The 23,596-nt window shown below is 44.0% G+C and overlaps 1 protein-coding gene across 4 annotated transcripts in view; it reads left to right on the top strand.

Moving 5' to 3' along the window:
• The window catches only part of SOX5 (SRY-box transcription factor 5), a 723,673-nt gene that overhangs the window by 141,105 nt on the left and 558,972 nt on the right, over positions 1-23,596 (top strand). For all 4 annotated transcript variants that reach the window (XM_088652478.1, XM_088652473.1, XM_088652474.1 and 1 more), the window contains exon 2: positions 16,924-17,103. The gene's annotated coding sequence lies outside the window, so the exon portion shown is untranslated. The remainder of the gene's footprint in view (positions 1-16,923; positions 17,104-23,596) is intronic.

Below are 23,596 nucleotides of genomic sequence, written 5' to 3' on the forward strand. Positions count from 1 at the left end.
TGGGCAGGAGTCAGGCAATGGGGCCTGTAGTGCTTTGCAGGACTGGGGCCTGCCTCAACTTGTGCTGGAGAAGCAAGGAGTGGCCACTCAGGTGAAGACCTCAGCTTGTGCTGGAGAGGCAAGGAGTGGTCACTCAGGTGAGGCCACTTGATACCTCACTGCACCTGGTGGCAGGAGCTGGGAGGGATAAAAGCTCAGCATTTCCCTTCAGCTCTTGGCCACAGCAACGCTATTCCTGCCTGGTTGTATCTGGCCTCTTGCTCCTTGCACCCTTGCCTTGCCAACGTCTTGCTCCTTGGACCCTCGCCTTTGCCGACGCCTTGATCCTTGATCCTCGACCCTTGGACCTCTGCCTTGCTTCTTGACTCCCAGACCTTCGCCTCTTCCTTGCTCCTTGACCCTGCCACTGCCTGCTGCTGGACCCTCAGCCCTGCACCTGTTCCTGCTTCTACATCACCATCTCGCCTCTGGTCCTGACGTCCTCAGTCAGGGCTTCAATTGCCCGCCGACCGGACCATGACAGCTAGACGCATTCCACTATTGTACTAACACATTTTTTAAAAGTCTGATGGGGTTCACCTGAACCCCCTTTTCACACCATACCTGGATTCAGCGATAACCTCTAATGTCTCTGGCCTGACCTGTCAAAATAAACCCAGTATTTTATTGGTCAGGTTACTTACCTTTCTAATGTTCTTTCTTGTTTGCCGCTCTGCTTGCTCATTTCCCTTCAATCATTTGCTCCCTGTGGTTTCCAATAAATCTCGGAGCACCTTCCAATCAAATTCCCTTCCCCAATCCATCAGTAATCATATACCCTCCCTCTGACCTCCCACGGAATATAATATGTAGAATCAGCATTTTTATTTCCCTACTCTGAGCAGTTCCCATCCTGGGTGTTTTGATGTATAATGGCTTTAGATATGCCCTGTCGTCGAATGTTGGCTCCTATATCTTGTTTATTGTTAATTTCTCGAGAGAGGTTTTAGGGTTCAGCTAATTCTCTCCTTCAGGGTTCCAAGTTAAATATGTATTGGAGAAGGATCGTTTTATACCTTGGATATTAAGTCAGCCTTCCAACATTGCTGGGAAACTACCGTATTTCTGGCATGTCCTGGTTATAATCAGAATGGAAGCAATTTGTGTACGCAGAGAAAATACAACTGGAATTTGCAGATCGGTATATTAATCTGTATGATTTTGATAGCATAAGAATGTAGGATGAGGCCTACTGGGCCAGGCTAGCTCCATTCTCTTCTCAGTTTGCAACTGGGTGCTTCTGGGAAGCCCACAAGCAGGATATGAATGCAGCAGCATCCTCCCCACTTCCAGCAACTAGTATTCAGGGACGTACCAACTCTTATACTGCTCAGTTATACCTATGTTTTATAGAATTGTAGAATTGGAAGTGGGACCCAGGTGGCGCTGTGGGCTAAACCACTGAGCCTAGGGCTTGCTGATGAGAAGGTCGGCGGTTCGAATCCCTGTGATGGGGTGAGCTCCCGTTGCTTGGTCCCAGCTCCTGCCAACCTAGCAGTTCGAAAGCACATCAAAAAATGCAAGTAGATAAATAGGAACTGCTATAGCGGGAAGGTAAACAGCGTTTCCATGTGCTGCTCTGGTTTGCCAGAAGCGGCTTTGTCATGCTGGCCACATGACCTGGAAGCTATATGCCGGCTCCCTTGGCCAATAATGCGAGATGAGCGCGCAACCCCAGAGTTGGTCACGACTGGACCTAATGGTCAGGGGTCCCTTTACCTTTACCTAGAATTGGAAGTGACCCTGAGAATCCTCTAGTCCAACCTCCTGCATTGCAGGAATATACAGCCATCCCTTAAGGGGATCGGACCTGCAATGTTGGTGATGATGATGATAATAATAATAATAATAATAATAATAATAATAATTCATTCCCCACCACTCTGGGCGGCTTTCAACAGAGCATTAAAAACAGAATAAAACTTCAAACATTAAAAACTTCCCTAAACAGGACTGCCTTCAGATCTCTTCTAAAAGTCAGATAGTTGTTTATTTCTTTGACATCTGACGGGAGGGCGTTCCACAGGGTGGGTGCCACTGTTGAGAAGGCCCTCTGTCTGGTTCCCTGTAGCTTCATGTCTCGCAGTGAGGGAACCACCAGAAGGCCCTCGGTACTGGACCTCAGTGTCCAGGCTGAACGATGGGGGTGGAGATGCTCCTTCAGGTATACTGGGCTGAGGCCATTTAGGGCTTTAAAGGTCAGCACCATGCTTTAACCAACTAAGCTATCAAGCTCCATGATTTCTCTTGTTTTCATGTAGCTTTGGAAAACAAATTCTTGTGCAAATTTTTGTTGCTTTGTAACAAATTATATTTTATGTAAACCACTTAGAGGTGTATTTTTATATCAAGGGGCATGTAAAATGTCAGTGATCTCCAATTAAGATAGCATCTGAGTAGACCCATGGAAATAAATGGAGTTACTTAAACCTCTTTATTCCAATGGACCTTCTCTGAGTATGACCAACACTAGATACTACCCTTAATAAATACATTGTCTACCTTTGGTGCTGTTACAAAGGCTGTTTTGTGGACTGCATGCCACTATATTGGAATTTCTAAAAGTGTTGCATTGTATCACAAGTGACAGGTTGGATTGCTTATACTGTACTTGTGTTGGCTATGTAACCAACTGCATACTGAATCAATGCAATCTCCCAGGAATTCTGTCGCTTGTGGGGTAGTGCATGTGCTTTGCATGGTCAACAGATGTGAGGGACTGAGAATCAAGGGGTTTTCACTAGTGCCAAGCCAAACGTTGCTCAGATTTTGCATTTGCCTGAAAAGTAGAGAAATTCAAGAGGTGTGTTAATCCATGCTCTGAAACACACAGAAACCTTCTGGTTGTTCTTTCACTCTTCCTTGAGTGAGACTGGAAAGTCAAGAAACACATAATGGCTGTGATGACATCCAGGTGCTATATAGCCTGTCAGATATAGCACTGCATACTTGAAGGAGCGTCTCAGACCAGACACTGAGGCCAAGCTCTGAGGGCCTTCTGGCCTTCTGTGAGAAGTGAGATTACAGGGAACAAGACAGTGACGCTCACCCTGTAGAATGCCCTCCCACCAGATGTCAAAGAGATAAAGAACTACGCAAATTTTAGAAGACATCAGAAGGCAGCCCTGTATCGGGAGGTTTTTAATGTTTGATGTTTATATTATGTTTTTATATGTGTTGGAAGCCACCCAGCCAGATGGGTGGTGTGTTGTTGTTGTTGTTGTTGTTGTTGTTGTTGTTGTTGTCATTATTTAATAATTCAGACACCACATATAATAAATGAATGGCATTAGAATGTGGACAATGCTTCATGTACTGTTTACAGGGATCACTTTAAGTATCAATATTTCTCAGCCCTTTTATGATGACTCTCCCCAAATGGACAAAAGGCGCTTACAAAGTTTTTAATGAAACTGGCACCCCATTTTGACTCCATACTAGTTGCGAGCGACTTGTGCCTGGCACTGTCACACCAGGGCTCTCGACACGGAGACACTTACTTTAGCGCCATAAAGCACTGATCCTGATTTAATACCTTTGGAATGACTCTGTACATTTAATGGAGTACTTCAGCTTCACGCGGCCGCATAAATAAACTAGATGAGCGTAATAACGTAACGGTATACGAGGCAGGGAATGATAAAACATATTTGCTACCTTGCTCTCTCGTTTATAATCCAGGCTGCTTGTTTACAGCTTGGGATGCTCAGTAAATCCAATTGTAATCCACAAAGATCCATTGATGCTTTAGCAGACTAAGCCAAAAAACCTAGTGCTTAACTGTAATGAGAACAAATAGGCCAACATTATGAAAATAGGACATTAAATCCTGATTTGGCTCAATGTTTATTGAGTTACAAACCCAAAACAATATCACTCTATTCTAGTGTGTAATTAGTTAAAATTTCCGTTTTTCCAACACTGCCATACATTGCAGGGAGCCACTAACTTAAATGGCTTTTGAATAAGTAATACACAAGTAATACATGGAAGCTAGGTTGATCAATGGATATTAGCCATAGCAGCTTAAAATGCCTGGGAGTATCAACACAAAATGATTTGACATCTCAAAAGTGGCACTTAATGTACTCGTGACCTTGGATCTATACTAAAGCTGTAGTAAGGACAGAACCCCTTTGAACTGGAGCAGTACAGCTCTCTAATTCATGGAAACCCGGAGCAAGGAATGGGGATAGTTTCATTGCCTTCCTCTGTTTTTGAGCTTTCCTAGACGTCTCCTTGATTAGATGATCTTTTGGTTTAGCACATGGCTGAAGTTTTAATTAGTAGGTTTTAGGTGGTTTGGTGGGGCAGGGTGGGGGAGAATATGCAACACCACAATTCTGCACCCCTCTGCCTTTCACTTTTTATTGTTTGTACTTGTTGCAACGCCCCCCCCCCCTGCGGCACCCTCTCGGCTTGACACCCCATGCAGGTGAACCAGTCACGCTCCCCAAATCCACTATGGAGTCCAGCAGTCTTTTCTCACTGTGGCCAAACACAAGCACATCCTGAGTGCAACAGCACACTCCTCCCTCGAAGTTCTCAGCAAATGGTAATCAGAGGTTTCTTTCTTCCAGCTGCCTTTCCCTGCGAGCTTCAAGCAGCTCCCAGCATGAAGAATTTATACTGACTCATAGGCTCCTGCAGGGGCAGATCTACTATGAACCTAATGAAGTTTGAGCTTTGGGGCCCCTAATCCTGGAGGGGCCCAAGAAGCAAGTTTAGTCCACATTGCATTTTTTTAAAAAATGAGTCTAGTAGACCCAATTTGAGGAAAACAAGCTTATAGGTATATCTCATTGAGATAGACCTCAGTGCTTTGAGCACATCTTGGGGGGAAAGGAAGAGATTTGTAGATGTATTCAAGAGTTTTCCAAGAAAAACAACATAGGCAGAGGGACAACATAGGCAGAGTGTGGTGAATGTATTTTGATCCATTGGGGGCGGGGTAACAGATTATCTACTGTTTATGTGGGGGGAGCTGAGATCTGGAGATGGTTCGAAAGATGACCAGATTGAAGGTGGAGCCATGGAAGAAGACTATCTGCTGTTCAAACAGCAACCTTACTGTCCAGCCCAGCCCCTATCTCAGTTACAGGCTGCCCAAAGATTTTGTAGACCTTCCCACTGGGGAAGATGTTCACAAATTAATTGATCTACTCAAACTGAAATGAAAGAAGACCTTGTTGCTGGTTGTGAAGGGGTCCCCATACAGTTCAAGCTTCAGGGCCCTGAAAATATAGGTCTGCCACTGGGCTCCTGCTTCAGACATTATGCCCCAAATGACAGTAGCAGGAGCTGGTGAAGCCATACAACACTGAGGTTCTAACCCAGGCATAGGCAAACTCGGCCCTCCATATGTTTTGGGATTACAACTCCCATCATCCCTGACCACTGGTCCTGTTAGCTAGGGATGATGGGAGTTGTAGTCCCAAAAACATCTGGAAGACTGAGTTTGCCTATGCCTGTTCTAACCCAAACTAGCATCACAGTCCCCCTCATTTTGTATGACTAACGCCTGAAGGGGGCTTGCCTCTCAGTGTAATCTAGCCATGGGTTTGTTACAAGGTTTTTGGCGGAAACAATCTTTCAAAAAATAGTTTGAGGTGGTTTTGTGCATGCATCATTTGCCTTTGCCTTTGGCCAAAAAGTCTCTCTCATCGAAGAGGCAGTCAACATGAAAATAAGTCCAACTCGACTCTTGCTGACCCGCGCAAAGCCCCCTGAAATCACACGTAAGCACAACTCTGAGATGAACATCACTCTGTCCCTGTGAGAAGAATCTGTCAATAAAAAGAAATGGAAAAAACATAGCCTCTGATCCTGGAAACATTAGGTGCAGCAAAGTTTAGCAAGAGGAGTTTCAGTCAAACCTGCCCTATGCCTGCTATTATGGGCTACCTTCCAGAAATGGAGTTTGCTTCTATGCCATTTCTGATTGAGGCTGGGGAGCTAATTCAACCCTGGACACTTTCATCAGCTGTTGCTTGGAGGTGTTCTGATTTTCTTATGAAATAGTCTCGTACCAGCTAAGGAGATGGAAATGAGGCATTTAAAAGCTTTCTCAGGAAGAAGAAGAAGAAGAAAAGTGCTTTCCCCATTTCCCGGCTTCGAGCATAACATTTGATATTAATGTTAAGGACTCGGGCAAAAGTCATCATCAGCAAGGGGGGAAAGACAGAAATGTAGAACTGGTAATTTTCTGAGTCGCCCCCCCCCATTCCTTGGGATTCTATTTTGAGGCTTTTACAACAAAGCAGAGTGGGGGGTATATTCCTTGCTGATGAAAGCAGAACTTTCCCTAATAAGCAACATTGTTGATGCATGAACAGATTTCTTTGGTAAGGTATTTCACAAGCCAAGTAGCCTCAGCACATTTCAAGTGTGGTTTTGCTTCTCTAGAGATCAGCCCTTGACTGCTGAATATGTCTATAAGCCTATAGGGCAGTGTTTCCTAAACTTGGATCTCCAGCTGTTTTCGGACTACAGTTCCCATCATCCCTGACCACGGGCCTTGCTAGGTAGAGATGATGGGATCTGTAGTCCAAAAACAGCTGGAGACCAAAGTTTGGGAAACACTGCTATAGGGGAAGGGCCATAGGTAAGTGTTGAAAAATTAGGAGCAAGAGATTCTTGGTGACCCATTGAGCTACTAGAATGCAGATCCATCTTCTCTCCATCCCTAGCTTAAAGAAAAGCACACTTGCTCTAGTACAAAGACTGAGATATGTGTTCCTGTTTTCCATATTCATTGGACACAGTCTGTGCTGGGGTCCCTGGGAAAATGCCAACTTTGCTTTGTTTGCATTTCACTTCTAATTCAACTGTTTGGTTCTCACCTCATTTCCCGCACAGTGCAATTCCCTGCACTCCGAAGGAAGTCCTCCCATGCCCCATAAAGCTTGATCCCAAGTAAAGGTAAGGTAAAGGGACCCCTGACCATTAGGTCCAGTCGTGGCCGACTCTGGGGTTGCGCGCTCATCTCGCATTATTGGCCGAGGGAGCCGGCGTATAGCTTCCAGGTCATGTGGCCAGCATGACAAAGCCGCTTCTGGCGAACCAGAGCAGCACATGGAAACGCCGTTTACCTTCCCGCTGTAGCGGTTCCTATTTATCTACTTGCATTTTGACGTGCTTTTGAACTGCTAGGTTGGCAGGAGCTGGGACTGAACAACGGGAGCTCACCCCGTCACAGGGATTCGAACCGCCGACCTTCTGATCAGCAAGCCCTAGGCTCAGTGGTTTAACCACAGCGCCACCTGGGTCCATATAAAAAAAGTGTACATATAAAGCCACCTTTGGACTTTCCACCTCAGTGGGCCTACGCTGCCTGGCAGGGGTTCTCCAGGAATTCAGATTGGGAACATTCCTAGTCCTACTAGGAGATCCCATGTACTGGACCTGGGATGTTCTGCATGCTAAGCAGATGGCTCTACAACTGAGCCACCGCCCCATTTAGAGCGCCACGTGAATTTCCCTTATTTAGCAGCAACACACTTCTGAATATCTGATGGTGGGCCAAGAGGCAGAGAATGGCAATCTCCTCAGGGAAAGGAAGTTGGAGGAAATACGACTCTGAATACCAGTTGCTGGGAACAACAAGTGAGGAGAGCGCTACCATAGGTTTCTGGCCAGCCACTGTGAGAACAGGATGCTGGACTAGATGGGCCATTGGCCTGATCCATTAGGTCTCTTCTTATGTTGAGGGTTTTTGGCATATGGTGATGATTATTAACAAACGGTGGGGGAGGAAGGGTACCGTTTGTTTCAGTTCTGAGAGTTGAAACTTTTTGCAACATGCCATCATCGTTATCCTGTTGCGGAAGCCATCCAGGGAACAATGCGATTGTCTTGGGAGTCAATCATGCAAACGTGCCAGCGTTTGTATTATCAATTACTTGTCTGGGGTTTCCTCCACTCTCCTTATGTGTGGCATATAAGACTACCTAAACACTGTATTTAGACTCTCTATCAATGACAGCTCTGTCAGTCTGCCATAGGATTACTGTTTCAAATGATAATAGCTCCAGAGGCTGGAATCGGGGAATAAGGAAAAAAAAATACTTTTTTTTAACTCTTAAGGCGGCTTGTAGTTTTGAAGTAAGGAGGTGTGTGTGTGGGGGGGGGTTAGGACACCCTGCACATTGAAATCCATTCTGCAATGAAATGCAGAGTGGTTCGGCAACTTCTAAAGAACGGCTTCTTTTGAACTCTTACCCACACATGCAGTGTGGCATCGAAGCTGGAGGTTCAGAGACAAACTCTTTAACAATGCTGATCATTGTGTTCCTAGCCTGACTCCTGATTTACATTCAGCTATGCCCCCAAACTGCTTCCGTACAAGTTGTCAATGTCAAAAATAAAAAAATAAAAAAATAAAATCCCTCCCGCCGCTCCCCCCCCCCTTTCCCTTTTCAGATCTTTAGCTTGAAGGCAAAAACCTTGACTGCTTCTATGGGCAAGATAACAAAAGACATGCTGTGGTAAGATCTAATTGCATGCAGGGGAAGATCTGTTTGTCAACCTGCTCTAACACTTTCACCTGTTGCCTGCTCTTCATTCCAAAGCAATGCATTTATTAAATCATCATGATTGTCGTAGAAAGTAAAATAACATTGAAAAATTAGATACTGCATTCAGTTGGGTGTGAACAAGATGATCCGTTGGTCAATGGATTTGCCTTTCTCTTGGTTTAAGTGCTGTCCCTGTGTTGCGGACCACGCAGTCATAATTGCCCTCCTGTTACAGGGAGCCTAACCCTGCTAAATGAAGTCAGATCGGCTGTGGGAACATGCGTGCGAAATGTGACAATCAAACAATTTGACATTATTTCTCTTTAGCGTACCTGTCCATGCCCTTTTCTTTCTTTTTCCTCATTCTGATTGACTTTGGGAGACCTTTACATTCATTCTTTTTTCTTTTTCTTTTTTTTGGGGGGGGGATCAAAGACATATTTAACTAAACACCATGCTAAATGTGCCAAGAGATGTATTAACCCTCTGGAATGCTTCAGATGCTGCCATAGAAAATGGACAACAGCTTTATCCTCTTTATAGTTGAGTAACCCAGAAAGCTGCCTTGCGCTGAGTCAGGACCCATTGGTCCATGTAGTACAGTGTTGTCTGCACAGACTGGCAGCAGCTCTCCAGGCTTTCGGAGAGGGTACACCCCCATGTTTCCTTGGGAGATTGAACTTGGGACCATCTGCCTGCACTAACCACTGAGCTACAGCCCATATTCATTGCTTTGCTATCCTTAGCGTGGTGTAGTAGTAGTGGTGGAGGGTAGTGGTTAAGAGCGATGGACTCGTAATCTGGTGAACCGGGTTCATGTCTCCGCTCCTCCACATGCAGCTGCTGGGTGACCTTGGGCTAGTCACACTTCTTTGAAGTCTCTCGGCCGCACTCACCTCACAGAGTGTTTGTTGTGGGGGAGGAAGGGAAAGGAGATTGTTAGCCGCTTTGAGACTCCTTAAGGGGAGTGAAAGGTGGGATTTCACGTCCAAACTCCTCTTCTTCTTCTTCTTCTTCTTCTTCTTCTTCTTCTTCTTCTTCTTCTTCTTCTTCTTCTTCTTCTTCTTCTTCTTCTTCTTCTTCTTCTTCTTCTTGGAATCATAGAATCATAGAGTTGGAAGAGACCACAAGGGCCATCTGGTCCAACCCCCCTGCCAAGCAGTAAACCCATCAAAGCATTCCTGACAGATGGCTGTCAAGCCTCTGCTTAAAGACCTCCAAAGAAGGAGACTCCACCACACTCCTTGGCCGCAAATTCCACTGCCGAACAGCTCTTACTGCCAGGAAGTTCTTCCTAATGTTTAGGTGGAATCTTCTTTCTTGTAGTTTGAATCCATTGTTCCGTGTCCGCTTCTCTGGAGCAGCAGAAAACATTCTTTCTCCCTCCTCTATATGGCACCCTTTAATATATTTGAACATGGCTATCATATCACCCCTTAACCTTCTCTTCTCCAGGCTAAACATGCCCAGCTCCCTAAGCCGTTCCTCATAAGGCATTGTTTCCAGGCCTTTGACCATTTTGGTTGCCCTCCTCTGGACACGTTCCAGCTTGTCGGTATCCTTCTTGAACTGTGGTGCCCAGAACTGGACACAGTACTCCAGGTGAGGTCTGACCAGAGCAGAATACAGTGGTACTATTACTTCCCTTGATCTAGATCAGGCATCCCCAAACTTTGGCCCTCCAGATGTTTTGGACTACAATTCCCATCATCCCTTACCACTGGTCCTGTTAGCTGGGGATCATGAGAGTTGTAGGCCAAAACATCTGGAGGGCTGCAGTTTGGGGATGCCTGATCTAGATGCTATACTCCTATTGATGCAGCCCAGAATTGCATTGGCTTTTTTGACTTTCTTCTTCTCCTTCTCCTTCTCCTCATAAGCTTTAATAGAAATACACACAGTGGGATATTGCTTTAGACTCCATGGTTAGCAATTAGTATTTGTTAAGTGCCATCGCTCTGCCGGACAGTTAGTAGAGAAGCAGCCAATACACCTATGCTCTGAGGACTTACAAACTGTGTTGAGTTATTTTTGTTTTCTTCTGCTTTTATTCAATTTGAATTGAAAAAAATCAGAATAGAATTTTAAAACCTAGTGGTCTCGGATTCCATTCCCGTTAGGTCTCTGGGTCTGTGCCAAATATTCTCTAGTTTTGATCTTTGGATAGACAATAGCAAATGGAGTAAAAAGTGTTCCTGAAAAATAATCCATTCCAACCCTTTATTGGCATCATTTACAAACATTTAAAAAACAAACAAACCAACCAAAACAAATCAAAAAGAGTCCAGTGCGATCCCGTCACCAACCCATCAGTACAAACACTTGCCAAAGGGAGTGTTTCACCTCAGTGGGTCTCCAACAGGGTCTCCCACAGGGGCAGGATCCTGTAATGTACTTCAGCGGCAAAAAATCAAATAGAGGAACTCAGCTACAGTCCTGGTACACTCCTGATCTCTCCCCTGTAATAGGAAGCGTATAAGCCAGGCATCCCCAAACTTTGGCCCTCCAGATGTTTTGAACTACAATTCCCATCATCCCTGACCATTGGTCCTGTTAGCTAGGGATCATGGGAGTCGTAGGCCAAAACATCTGGAGGGCCGCAGTTTGGGGGTGCCTGGTATAAACTCTATCTCCGGTTTCCAATCTAGAATACATAGTTGGTCCAAGTATTGCTGGCGGATTTCATCGTACATTTTGCATTCAAGAACCATGTGAGCCAGAGTTTCAGTCAAGTGGGCATCACTTGGACAGATCCTGTCTTCTTCTGCCATCCCTGCAAACCTACCCCAAAGGAGGTTAGAGGGGTTAGCGTTGAACCTAGCCAGAGCGAAAGCCCTTCTTTCTTGCGGGTTGTACAGGAATTGTAAATAATTGGGAATAAATTCCTGCACCCAGGAGAGATGAAAGTAAAGAGGGAAACATGTTTTCCTCACAGCTAAGGTCAGTTCCTGTCACTCTATGTCCCATAACCTAGCTTTTAACATGGCTTTGGCGTTTGGAAAAGCCACGGCTCCTAAGAGGTCCTCTGAGAGCCCCAGTTGTCAAATATTTATATAAAACAGTTGCAATCTTGGGGAGGGGAAGGAGTCTGACAAAACTTCACTCAGTAAGGAATTTTTATCCGCTGAGAAGCAAATAATAATAAAAAAAATGATTGGGTGGGTTTTATCTTTCTACTCCATCCTGTCCCATTGCTTTGCTGGCTGCTGCTGCTACTGTGGCACCAGGGCTGGTTCTAAGGCAAGGCTGTGTGGCGCAGGGCGCCGAACTGCCAGGGGGGCGCTGCGTGGCTGCGCCTGCCAGACAGCCGTGGTGGGAAATGGGGCGGGGGCGCCTGAGCGATCTTTGCACCACGGCGCCCGGGCGCCCTATACGCTTAAGATGGCCCTGTGTGGCACCGTGCCCCACCTTGTTGCTACAGCCTTCTTTTTCATGGATCAGCCAATCAGGGTTCAAGCGGTGAATAGTCATGACTCCACATAACCAGTCAGGGACCACGCAGTGAATGGGATATCATCTCAATGCTCTGTAGGCACTGCAGGGATATCACAAAGAACAAGTTGAGGATGAGAGTGAATGAAGGCAATATTTTTGCAAAAAGTACCCAAAGCTCTGAAAAACGGGCATCTTTCAACAGCATTTAACATTTGTGTGAATGCTGTGCATCAGTTTGGCACATAGTTTTCTTCTTCTAATACTTCCCCACCACAAAACTACAGCCAATAGGGAGATTGTTTCCTTTTGAAAGGTTTTGGTAGCAGAATCTGTGTCTCCTCTGGGTGTCTATATTTTTCAATAGAGAGAATATTGGACTAGGAGAGTTGAGAGAACTCAGTATTCTTGGTTCTTACACCTATGACTTTATGGAAGAATGACATAATATATGGAGATTTATTTAAGACAGATCTATTTAGAGCAGGGGGTGAAGATAATGTGACTTCAGTAGCAATCTCTTCTACTCAAAGATAGGGATATGGGATTAAAACAGTGTCTTGTGTGCGCTTTGCCAATGTTATTTTTCAGATACCCTCCATTAATTGTAGCATTTGGTGAGAGCTGGGAGAGAAGCCCAGCCTTATGAATTTTGGGAGTGGGTTTCTGGACAACTTCCCAAACTGCATCTGGAGTCTGGCACAAAACTATAGGCTTCACTGATATCCAGAGAGAGAGAGCTAAGAGCCCTTAATACCTTAATGAAAGAACACGTTAATAACAGTTAACTAATTTCATAGTGGGAGATGTTTTTAGGTGGTGTGATCTATAAAAGCTTTTATCATGCAACAGAGATGCCATCTTCTCTTGTTGATGGAGCCCCCCCCCCACATTGTCCTGATGTCATGTGTATAGTTGTGAGGAGCCTGGGGCAGAGCAGAACACCCTCTGAGCATTGATGGGGCCTGGTCCCCTAAAAAAATGGGGGGAGGAACTGCCTTAGCCCCTAAAAACTGGCTCGTATGTCATGCAATGTTATCTATGGTTGTTTAAGTGGCACAGCACGCATTGTTCATTTAGCTGCAAGAAGATAAATGACTGTCCTTTTGGAATTTGCAGTGCTCTCTCAGCACTTGGGTACCAAATTAGGACTTGGCAATTGGGCTCTACATGGTCTAAGACTTTCTAGAACTGGGTGGGACCCATGGCAGATTCCAATAAGTTTTCCCAGAAATCTGGGACAGGTCCTGTTCCAGAATAAGAGGAGTCCTGCTGGATCTAGTGAGGGAGGGAAATAGAGCAAGGGAGAGTCCCGAGGCCCTGGGGTCATTTTTGGCCCTCGGACTTGAGGTTTTCCACCCATCATACAGATTAATGAAGTTGGAGCTCCTCCACTTTCAAGTGAAACATCATAACACTCTTGGGTTAGTTTGCCTAAAAGATAATGACAAGGTGTCAAGAGCTAAGGCCCCAACAGGATGTGTCTTGTGAATACATCATTTTGCCTGGCTTTTCCCAGTGCCATCGCATAGGACCCTGTTATTATTGATTTCCTGTTTCCAATCTGTTCTCACGATACTGTCCCATTGCATTTTTATGTTATTTTTGTGTAACGCTCATTGATTAAAAAAAAAAAACCAACCACACCAAGAAGTGCATGCAGATAATAATCTCAATTAATTGCAACAAAGTCGGTTACTTTTCGGACAGCAACTTCTTGATGCTTGGGTATATTTTCCACTTTTAAAAAAATGAAACACCCAGAAACAGGAATGGATTTGTGACAACTCCAGAACTGCATAAATTACCTTCAAAACTCTGCATATACATACCCAACCATTTCCCTTTTCTCCCTCACCCTCCCTATGTGCGCTTGTGTCCTCTTTGGTGTTTATTCAACTTGTATGTATTTTTCTCCTTCCTCCATCTGGTGTCTGGTTTAATGCCAGTCTGTCTGTTACCATTTCAAGAGCAATTTAGCCATTTCAGGATTTTCTTTTTCTTTCTTTCTTTCTTTTTTTTAATTGTTGAAATAGGTGTAAAATTGAGAGCCGCCCATATGCAATATTCCCCCCCACCATCCTTTCATTACGTTTGTTTGTTGCTTTTCCTCTTTTTCTTTCTTCTCTTCCTTTCAAGCAAGTTTCTTGCCATTTACCTTTGCATTAGCATTTCCTATTGATTGGCATTTATTTAATTTTATTTTTTTTAAAAAAATCAGTGTATTATTATTATTGTGCTCTTTTGTTTGGCCATTCAAGAGCTAAAACAAAAGCTACCCAGCCCTACCAGGGGGATGCATTTGCATGCGGTGAGCGTTGCCCGGAGAAAAAGTAATTGCTAATGCATATTTATGTGGCACAAATTTGCCATTTGTTTATGCATAAAATTATCAATAGTGCGGGGCGGCCTAGCCGTAGAAAATGGTGACCTTTTTAGCTTAATAAATAGAAATCAGCTGTTATTGTGAAGAGATCAGCCATTTATTCTGTGTTGTGGGATGCAGCCGGGAGAAAGAAAAAAATGTAGATTGGTGCTGGCAATATCATTAAATGGAAGGCCAGTGACCCTTTTGGTATAGTCTATTATACTTTTATCTAATAGGGGATAAATGACTCAGGTTGGGAAATAGATTGCAATCTCCCCTCTCCCTCCTCTACACTGAACAGCAGCAAAACTTGCTGCTACACATTTTTTTGGCAATTCAGAGGATGGCTGCCATTTAGACGACTACAAACTTTTATAAAAAAATTCCTTCAGTAGCACCTTAAAGACCAACTAAGTTTTTATTTTGGTATGAGCTTTCGTGTGCATGCACACTTCTTCAGATACACTTGAAACAGAAGTCAGTATTTTGCTTCGACTCAGACCAACACGGCTACCTACCTGTAACTACAAACTTTTATTTAACTTAGACACACATTGTAGACTAATGGGGGAAACAACACACAAAATCTGGTCCCACGAGATGATGATAATAATAATAATAATAATAATAATAATAATAATAATAATAATAATAAGGCGGCTTCCAACAGAAATATTAAAATACAATAATTTCTTAAACATTAAAAGCTTCCCTAAACAGGGCTGCCTTCAGAAAGATCTGTGTCTTTCCTTGGCAAATGGACGAGAAGCATACCATACTTTGTTGGTGAGCAAGGGGTCTTTAAGCCCCATGCAGTGTTTGAAATTAGCCAGGTACCAGGCGCATTTAGCACCTGGCTATCAGCCACTTGCAACCAAGTGAAGATGCCCGGGTGCCAGGATGGCGCCTGACGTCTCCACCATCTGGAGGTGCATTCCTGGGAACCATTGGATATTAACTGTTTCAACACATTAGTGCCACATCCTGTAGAATTAGAATCATAGAAGAGTTGGATGAAACCACAAGGGCCCTCCAGTCCAACCCCCTGCCAAGCAGGAAACACCATCAAAGCATTCTTGACACATGGCTGTCAAGCCTCTGCTTAAAGACCTCCAGAAAAGGAGACTCCACCACACTCCTTGGCAGCAAATTCCACTGTCGAACAGCTCTTACTGTCAGGAAGTTCTTCCTAATGTTTAGGTGGAATCTTCTTTCTTGTAGCTTGAATCCATTGCTCCATGTCCGCTTCTCTGGAGCAGCAGAAAACAACCTTTCACCCTCTTCCATATGACATCCTTTTATATATTTGAACATGGCTATCATATCACCCCTTAATCTTCTCTTCTCCAGGCTAAACATACCCAGCTCCCTTAATATTTTATCTGCACAATTGGAATGAATTTCAGGAACCTAAATGGTGAACATTATAGTTAATTGTTGTCACTTGTCTCCACTTACCCCACCCCACTGCTGTGCTCACAGTTGTGAAGAATGTTCTTATGTTATGAATGGGTCCATGTCACCCTTAAGAAAATGAGGTCGAAATAGGCCAATATATATGTTGACTGTGCCTGGATCAAGTGACTTTTCCTGTTTCAGTCCTCAAAGCTCTTAACTAGCGCAAGGTTGTCTTCTGAACTAACCAGATGTTTAACTGAGAATCAATCACAGCCAGTCTATCATTTGGTGGTGGTGGGGATAAGACTTTAGAGTCAGCTTGCCCCAAAATGGCAACTAGACATTCCATTTTGGTGACTGCAACCTTGGTTTAAGGAGACATTTGGTGCCTAGCTTGTATGTCTGAGTTTCTAACACTGGCCCCATGAGTCCAGAGTTCCAGCACATCATCAGGGATCCTGATTGGCCAGGATCCCCAGGATCCCCTGACACTCACACCCCATTCCATAGCTGCCAAGTTTTCCCTTTTCCCGCGAGGAAGCCTATTCAGCATAAGGGAAAATCCCTGTAAAAAAGGGATAACTTGGCAGCTATGCCCCATTCTCAGGTGGCAAACTGGGGAAGGGGGCTGCCATTTTAGTGGCACAGTAGCAGGGGTGAAATTGTGGCTGCTGCTAAGTTTCCTTCCCAGAGGAAGACTTGGAATGATGGTAGACTGTGCACTAGCATCATCTGAAGAGGTACTCTGGGAAGAAAGTGTGGTGGTAGTTGGAGGTCTGAGGCCCTACTGGCAGCTTTTTATACAAACCTAACTCCTCTCTCTCCACAAATGGGTGCAAAATCGCTTCATTCGTTTCACGGCTCACCTGAAACATCCACCCCAGCCTGCCAAATACAGACAAACCCAATCATAAGAGACTCTGTAAGTTGATGATTGCTGTGATGCGCAAATGCATCATCTCCGAAGGCTCTTTCCTTCAGATCCAGTGTTTATGCAGGTTGTATCAATTAAACCATCAATCTTTATCCTGCTTAAATGACTTACTTCTGAGTAGACATAGTTAGAATGGCGCTGTAACTGACTAAACTGATATGATTATTTGGCTAAGATTTGTGATGGCAAAATGTATGCAAAATGCTCACAGATACGTTGTTTTTTTGTTTTTTCAGCCCTTTTCCTGCTAATGACTCCATTCCCATTGCCGTGCTTTGAAGACTCTGAAGAATAGGAAAGCCTACAGCTCAGTGCTATTGGGTAGGACAACGCAAAGAAACCCATTGCACATATTGTGAAGGGCAGGCATCGCAGAGGTGTCCGATATGAAAATGCAAAAGCAGAAACTGGAAAAGGTGATTCCGCTTGAATAATTCCTATATGACCATGATTTGTGTTTGCCACTCTGATATAATGATGCATTTTTAACATTCCGCTTTGAGGCACGATCCTCTCTTTTATCGGGTTGATGGTATGGAACAAACCTCTTGTTTTCTGTCACACATGACATTTGAAGGGCAGCAGGTGTAAAAGATTATGGAACAAGACTGGTGGTGATAACTTGCCTTTGGATCCTGTTCTCCTTCCATTAAGGAGTTCCCAGCGGTGTTACATATCTACAACACCCTTGCAACATACATTCACTGAGATAGGGTTGCCATATTTCAAAAATCTCAAACGAAAAAAAGTTTTCGAGCTATTTTTGATGAAATTTGCCAAAATCTACACTTCCAAAATGGGCTTCCATACGTCCGGATTTCCACAGACATTTCAGCGATTTCTGCCCGGATACTGTTTATGAGGCCTGAATACTGGTTGGGTCCAGGAAACTCCAGATGTATGGCAACCCTATCCGAGAGGTTTTGCCAAGGCCTTTTGGTGGACTTTGTACCTGAGATGGACTCTTGAAACCCAGTCCTGAGTTTGTTTTTTGTTTATTTGAGGAACTCATCAGCCATATAAGCAAAGAACCTCTAAGCAGTGTATGTGAAACAGTTTATAGCAATTGTTGTTGTTGTTTAGTCGTTTAGTCGTGTCCGACTCTTCGTGACCCCATGGACCAGAGCACGCCAGGCACTCCTGTCCTCCACTGGCTCCCGCAGTTTGGTCAAACTCATGTTGGTGGCTTCGAGAACACTGTCCAACCATCTCGTCCTCTGTCATCCCCTTCTCCTAGTGCCCTCAATCTTTCCCAACATCAGGGTCTTTTCCAGGGAGTCTTCTCTTCTCATGAGGTGGCCAAAGTATTGGAGCCTCAGCTTCACGATCTGTCCTTCCAGTGAGCACTCAGGGCTGATTTCCTTAAGAATGGATAGCTTTGATCTTCTTGCAGTCCATGGGACTCTCAAGAGCCTCCTCCAGCACCATAATTCAAAAGCATCAATTCTTCGGCGATCAGCCTTCTTTATGGTCCAGCTCTCACTTCCATACATCACTACTGGGAAAACCATAGCTTTAACTATACAGACCTTTGTAGGCAAGGTGATGTCTCTGCTTTTTAAGATGCTGTCTAGGTTTGTCATTGCTTTTCTCCCAAGAAGCAGGCGTCTTTTAATTTCATGACTGCTGTCACCATCTGCAGTGATCAAGGAGCCCAAGAAAGTAAAATCTCTCACTGCCTCCATTTCTTCCCCTTCTATTTGCCAGGAGGTGATGGGACCAGTGGCCATGATCTTGGTTTTTTTGATGTTGAGCTTCAGACCATATTTTGCGCTCTCCTCTTTCACCCTCATTAAAAGGTTCTTTAATTCCTCCTCACTTTCTGCCATCAAGGTTGTGTCATCTGCATATCTGAGGTTGTTGATATTTCTTCCGGCAATCTTAATCTTAATCTTATAGCAATTAGCAATATGCAAATAAGTTCAGGGAAAAAATAAAAACAAGTATGCCAAACTTGTTTACATGCTCAGGTAGGCTTCCAAAAAATGAATTGTTTTTACCAGGAGTCTGAAACAACAAAACAGATATGTCTGCTGTTGGTACACTGAATGCTAAACACCTAACAGATGTGGAGTGAACATTGTATTGTGCAAGAGTGCAATTTCTGCAGATCTAGGTGGTAAAGCAGACATATAAGGAACAAGGCGAGAGAGAAGTTTACTGGTTCCATACTGTTAAGGGCTTTATGTACCACTAGTAAGATTTGAAATTGGCTCAGCAACCAGGGCAGATCTATGAGCAGAGGTGTGATACAGTGCTGGGATCTCACTCCTGACATCAATCATGCTGAAGCATTTGACACTAACTGCTGTTTCCAAAAGCAACCACAAGGGAAGCCCCACACAGACTGCGTTGCAGTAATCCAGCCTCGAAGGTTCAATGTTTCAGCGCTTATCAACAAAATTAAAAAAATCCTTCCAGTAGCACCTTAGAGACCAACTATGTTTGTCATTGGTATGCGCTTCCGTGTGCACGCACACTTCTTCAGGTACACTGAAACAGAAGTCACCAGACCCTTATATATAGTGAGAGGGTGGGGAGGGGTATTACTCATAAGGGTGGTAGGAATGGGTGATTGACTGATAGGTGTGGTAAACCTGTTGACGACTGTTAACAACTGTAATTGGTCTTACAGGAAAAAAAACAAGGGATGGCTAAAAATAGTTTACCACCCAGTGAGGGTTAGACCTTGCACTTGGCATGTGCATGGAACAAGATGAGGTGGTCCAATGGATTGTTCCACTTCAGATGGATGGTGGGTAAAATAATTTCTGAATGCTGACTGGTCTCCCTGCAAGTAGAAATCTCTCACCGAACCAGAACAGACTTAGGCCTCACTTAGAACCATTTTCTTTGTAAGGTATTTTTCTTCCAGTATGGGGTTGGTTTGCTTTGGTTGGGAGAACCTTTTGTAAATGGTGTACCTCCACATGCAATCTAAAGTGGTCTTGTTCGCTCCACCTCGGGACTCTACAACTTCATTCTGCTGCACTACAGACCAAGCTTTATGCACAGCTCATGAAGGAAAACTCCCATTTTTAAAATTATATAATCCAAAGCGTTCAGCTTGTGGTCTGAAGGACACTGTGTCCCCATTTTATTGACAATCACAGAGTGGTATTTTACATCAGTATATATTTGAATATATCATCTTATATAAAAGGTTTCTTTTTATTTCCAGCAGCTCTCTGATTCACCTTTGACTCCTAACTGCAATTAATCAGCCTTCACTTCTAAGTGAGTTTATCAAACAAGAAATCACTTTTCACCCATCAGCAGGGGTCACATATCTAGACAGCAAAATGCATACTTTATAGGGAGGATAAAGTATTTCTGCCAGTTGCTAAACTATTTCTGAATAATTAAGGGTCACAGAGTAATGGCTCACTTTGAGTTTGACTTTAAGGCCTTTGGTGCGACAGAGGTCGCCAGCCGTTGAGAAAGAACCACTTCTTTCTTTCGGTATTTTGACTGCCTAAAAACCAAATGTTGTTCCTTAGAACTTGGAACTTCCAACTCCTTGCTTTATATGGGTGAGTGGGGATAATAGCCAATTGTTGTTGTTTAGTCGTTTAGTCGTGTCCAACTCTTCGTGACCCCATGGATCATAGCCAATATCTATTTGCAAATGAACTGGCGAATGCTGACTTTTACCAGTCATTCTTAACATTTATTTTAGGAGGCCAGCGGTAAATGTTAGAAATGCTTCATATTGTGAGGTTTGTCTTTAACATTTACAGTACACCTGTGACATGGAACATGTCTGTTAGCTGTGGCTGAGGACAAGATTTACAATGCAATCCTAGGCATGTCATAGATTGCATCCTTATTAAAAGCACCAAATCACATCATAATTTCTTCCCTTGATCTCTTAAATGCTTGGAGAAGGATGCTTCCTAGTGCATGAAGAAAGCAAAGGCATTATAGGAAACGGAGTATCAGAACTACATTCGGCTCTCTGATGATCACACTCCCTGCTGGCACAATTCCCGTGTTGGGAAGGGTAGGCACCATAAATGATGGTAAATCATTTGCTAAATTGATGACATTTACCGTAAGAAAGGGAGAGGGAAGAAGGAAGTTTTCCGAAATTTGTTGAGCAACAACCTTCACAATGTGAAAGCTAACAAACCCAGATGATTTATTTTATTTTATTTTTTTGTAATTGTCTGAAGATTCAGAATTGTATTGGTGAATGTTAAAATTCACCCAAATTTGACTCCTTGGTATATGTCTGAAAAATAGGGACATTTTCATACATCCTTGGGATTGTCAGCATTCATGGACATCAACAAGCTCCCAAATCTGGGCATACAGAAATAAATGCTGATAAACACATTTAGGAGTTAGTCAGCATCCGCAGGTGTGTCTGCGAGGTTTTGGACATTTTGAACATTTCTCTGGGATCGTCTGAATTCAAGGATAAAAGGGAGGCAGGACATGATGCTATCAAGTGTGGGGGTACTACTGACTGATTTAGGGTAGATTGCCTGTTTCTGGGGAGCTTGCTTGCATTGTAGTTTATTACAGTGGTGCCTTGACTTACAAATTTAATCCGTTCCGAAGGTCGAAAAATGTGTAAGTTGAAAAGCGCCATTGGAAACGTGATTTCCCATAAGAATGCATTGGAAATGAAAAAAATTGCAAGTCAAAGCAACCCCATTTAAAAATTCGTAAGTCGATAAAACCCTATCTAAAACCGCCGCGGTTTCCGTTCGGATGTTGAGAAATTTGTAAGCGTGTGGCCATTTGCCTCATTCGTAAGTCGAAAAATTCGGTTGTCAAGTCGTTTGTAAGTCGAGGTACCATTGTATTTTTGTAGGCATGTAGAAGAAGAAGAGTTTGGATTTGATATCCCGCTTTATCACTACCCGAAGGAGTCTCAAAGCGGCTAACATTCTCCTTTCCCCTCCTCCCCCACAACAAACACTCTGTGAGGTGAGTGGGGCTGGGAGACTTCAAAGAAGTGTGACTAGCCCAAGGTCACCCAGCAGCTGTATGTGGAGGAGCGGAGACGTGAACCCAGTTCCCCAGATTATGAGTCTACTGCTCTTAACCACTAAACCACACTGGTGTGGTGTTTTGCCTGCTATGGGCTGCTGGCAGTGCTTCACATTGCTATTAGTAATTCTATCTGGGCATTTTGTGGGGCCTGCTACAGTTTCTTAGATTTCCAAATGTACTCCCAGATGATTGGATACCCTTGGAGTAAGGAGTAAGCATTCCACAAGAGACCTGTGGAGTAGAAATGAATTTTCTGCATGCAATCAAGTATGTATACAGAGTTAGCTTACCGTTGATTGGTTATTTTGAGTGATGGATATTTGAAGAATTCAGTTTGACAAAATACATTTGAATGCATAGTTAAATATGAATTCTGCTGCACGTTGGGTTAATGTGGATATGGGATGGAACGGATTGATGAGTGAATATGTGGGGAATTGACATTCCTACATTGCAGGAGGTTGGACGTAGGTGACACTTGTGTTCTTTTCCAACTCTGCAATTCTAAGTCGTCACATCTGTTCACCCCTAGCCACCACCAGCTAGAATAACCAATGCCAGGTTTGATGGCCGAGTGGTCTAAAACAATATTCAGGTGTCTTTGTATGCTGGAAGCCCCATACTGTGCAATATATTTAGGAGCAAATAAATAAATAAATCCCAGTGTTGCTATGCCCTATAGTGAACTAAATGTGCTTGCAGGGAAGAATCATGGGAAAACAAAACAGATCTTAGCTCCAGGCTTTTTCATTGAGTTATTTGTGGGCAAGTTGGGGTAGGGGGAGCGAAAATGGTCATTGGAAAAATTATGAAAAATACTTTGATGGTCCTTTAAAGTCACTCAGCTGAGAGCGAGTTCCCAAATTGCAGAACATGTAAAGCATCGACTGCTTAATCCCGCGGCTGCTGTTGGGAGCAAGAAGGCATCAGCATAAATATGTATATTTTAACTAAGAGCAGCCAAAGAGTAGACGATCGGAGTGCATGGAACACCAAGAGAGTGAGGAAGCAGCTATTTTAGCTAATGTAATGTAATATAATAGAAGACCCAAACTGCCACAGCAGAACTTGCTGCATAATTAGATTGTAAATCTTCTCAGCTGAGGAACTTTTGCCCGGGGTCAAGTTGTCGAAGTAATAATCCATTCTACATAAATTAGAAGATTCGAGCTGCTTGGCCACATTGTTACCGTTCCCTTTGTTTTCTTCTTTGTACCACAGCCCCCCACCCCACCCCCAAATGTAATATTTTATGTGATCTCTGGGACAAAAACAGACAGACACACACACACCCAATGATCAGCAAATTTGGGGAAGATCTATTTAAATGCGAATTGCCCATAATTTCTCGGTTGACCCTGTTAAAAAGGCACCCAAGAAGCTCAGTTGTGATTAGGTGGAAGTCAAATGAGGCTAAGAGTAATGGACGTGGCACGTCAAAAAGACATACTGCGTCTGGCATGGGAAGAAGATGGAGGAAAAGGGCAAGGTGTTTTAAGAGCTGTGATGGCTGGTGCCCTTTGGAACTAGTAGGGTGGAGGACAGGGAGGCCACCAGTAGGTGGTGCCAGAGCCAGTCCCAGGGTAGAGTCAACTCATTCTAGTTTTGTCCTCCCATGTGAACTTAGACTCACAAAATGGTTAGGGGGTATGCGTCCCCCTGAGTCCCCCCAGGAAAAAAGCACTGGCTGGATGCTGAGGAGTTGGTAGGAGACGCCATCTGGGGAAACCCCAGGGGGGAAAGGTTCAGAGCCACAGGGTTGGTGGTGGGGCAACGATGAGAGGTCAGAGGGAGAAGACTGGGAGGAGGAGGAGGTGTTGGAGGCTGAAGGGGCAACAGGGTTTAGTGAGCCGGAAGAGGCTGTGGCTGAAAGCAGTACAGATTCAGGGGCAGGAGAGGGAGGGG

The sequence above is a fragment of the Zootoca vivipara genome, chromosome 9 (genome assembly GCF_965207765.1).
Source record: "Zootoca vivipara chromosome 9, rZooViv2.hap1.1, whole genome shotgun sequence".
NCBI lineage: Eukaryota > Metazoa > Chordata > Lepidosauria > Squamata > Lacertidae > Zootoca > Zootoca vivipara.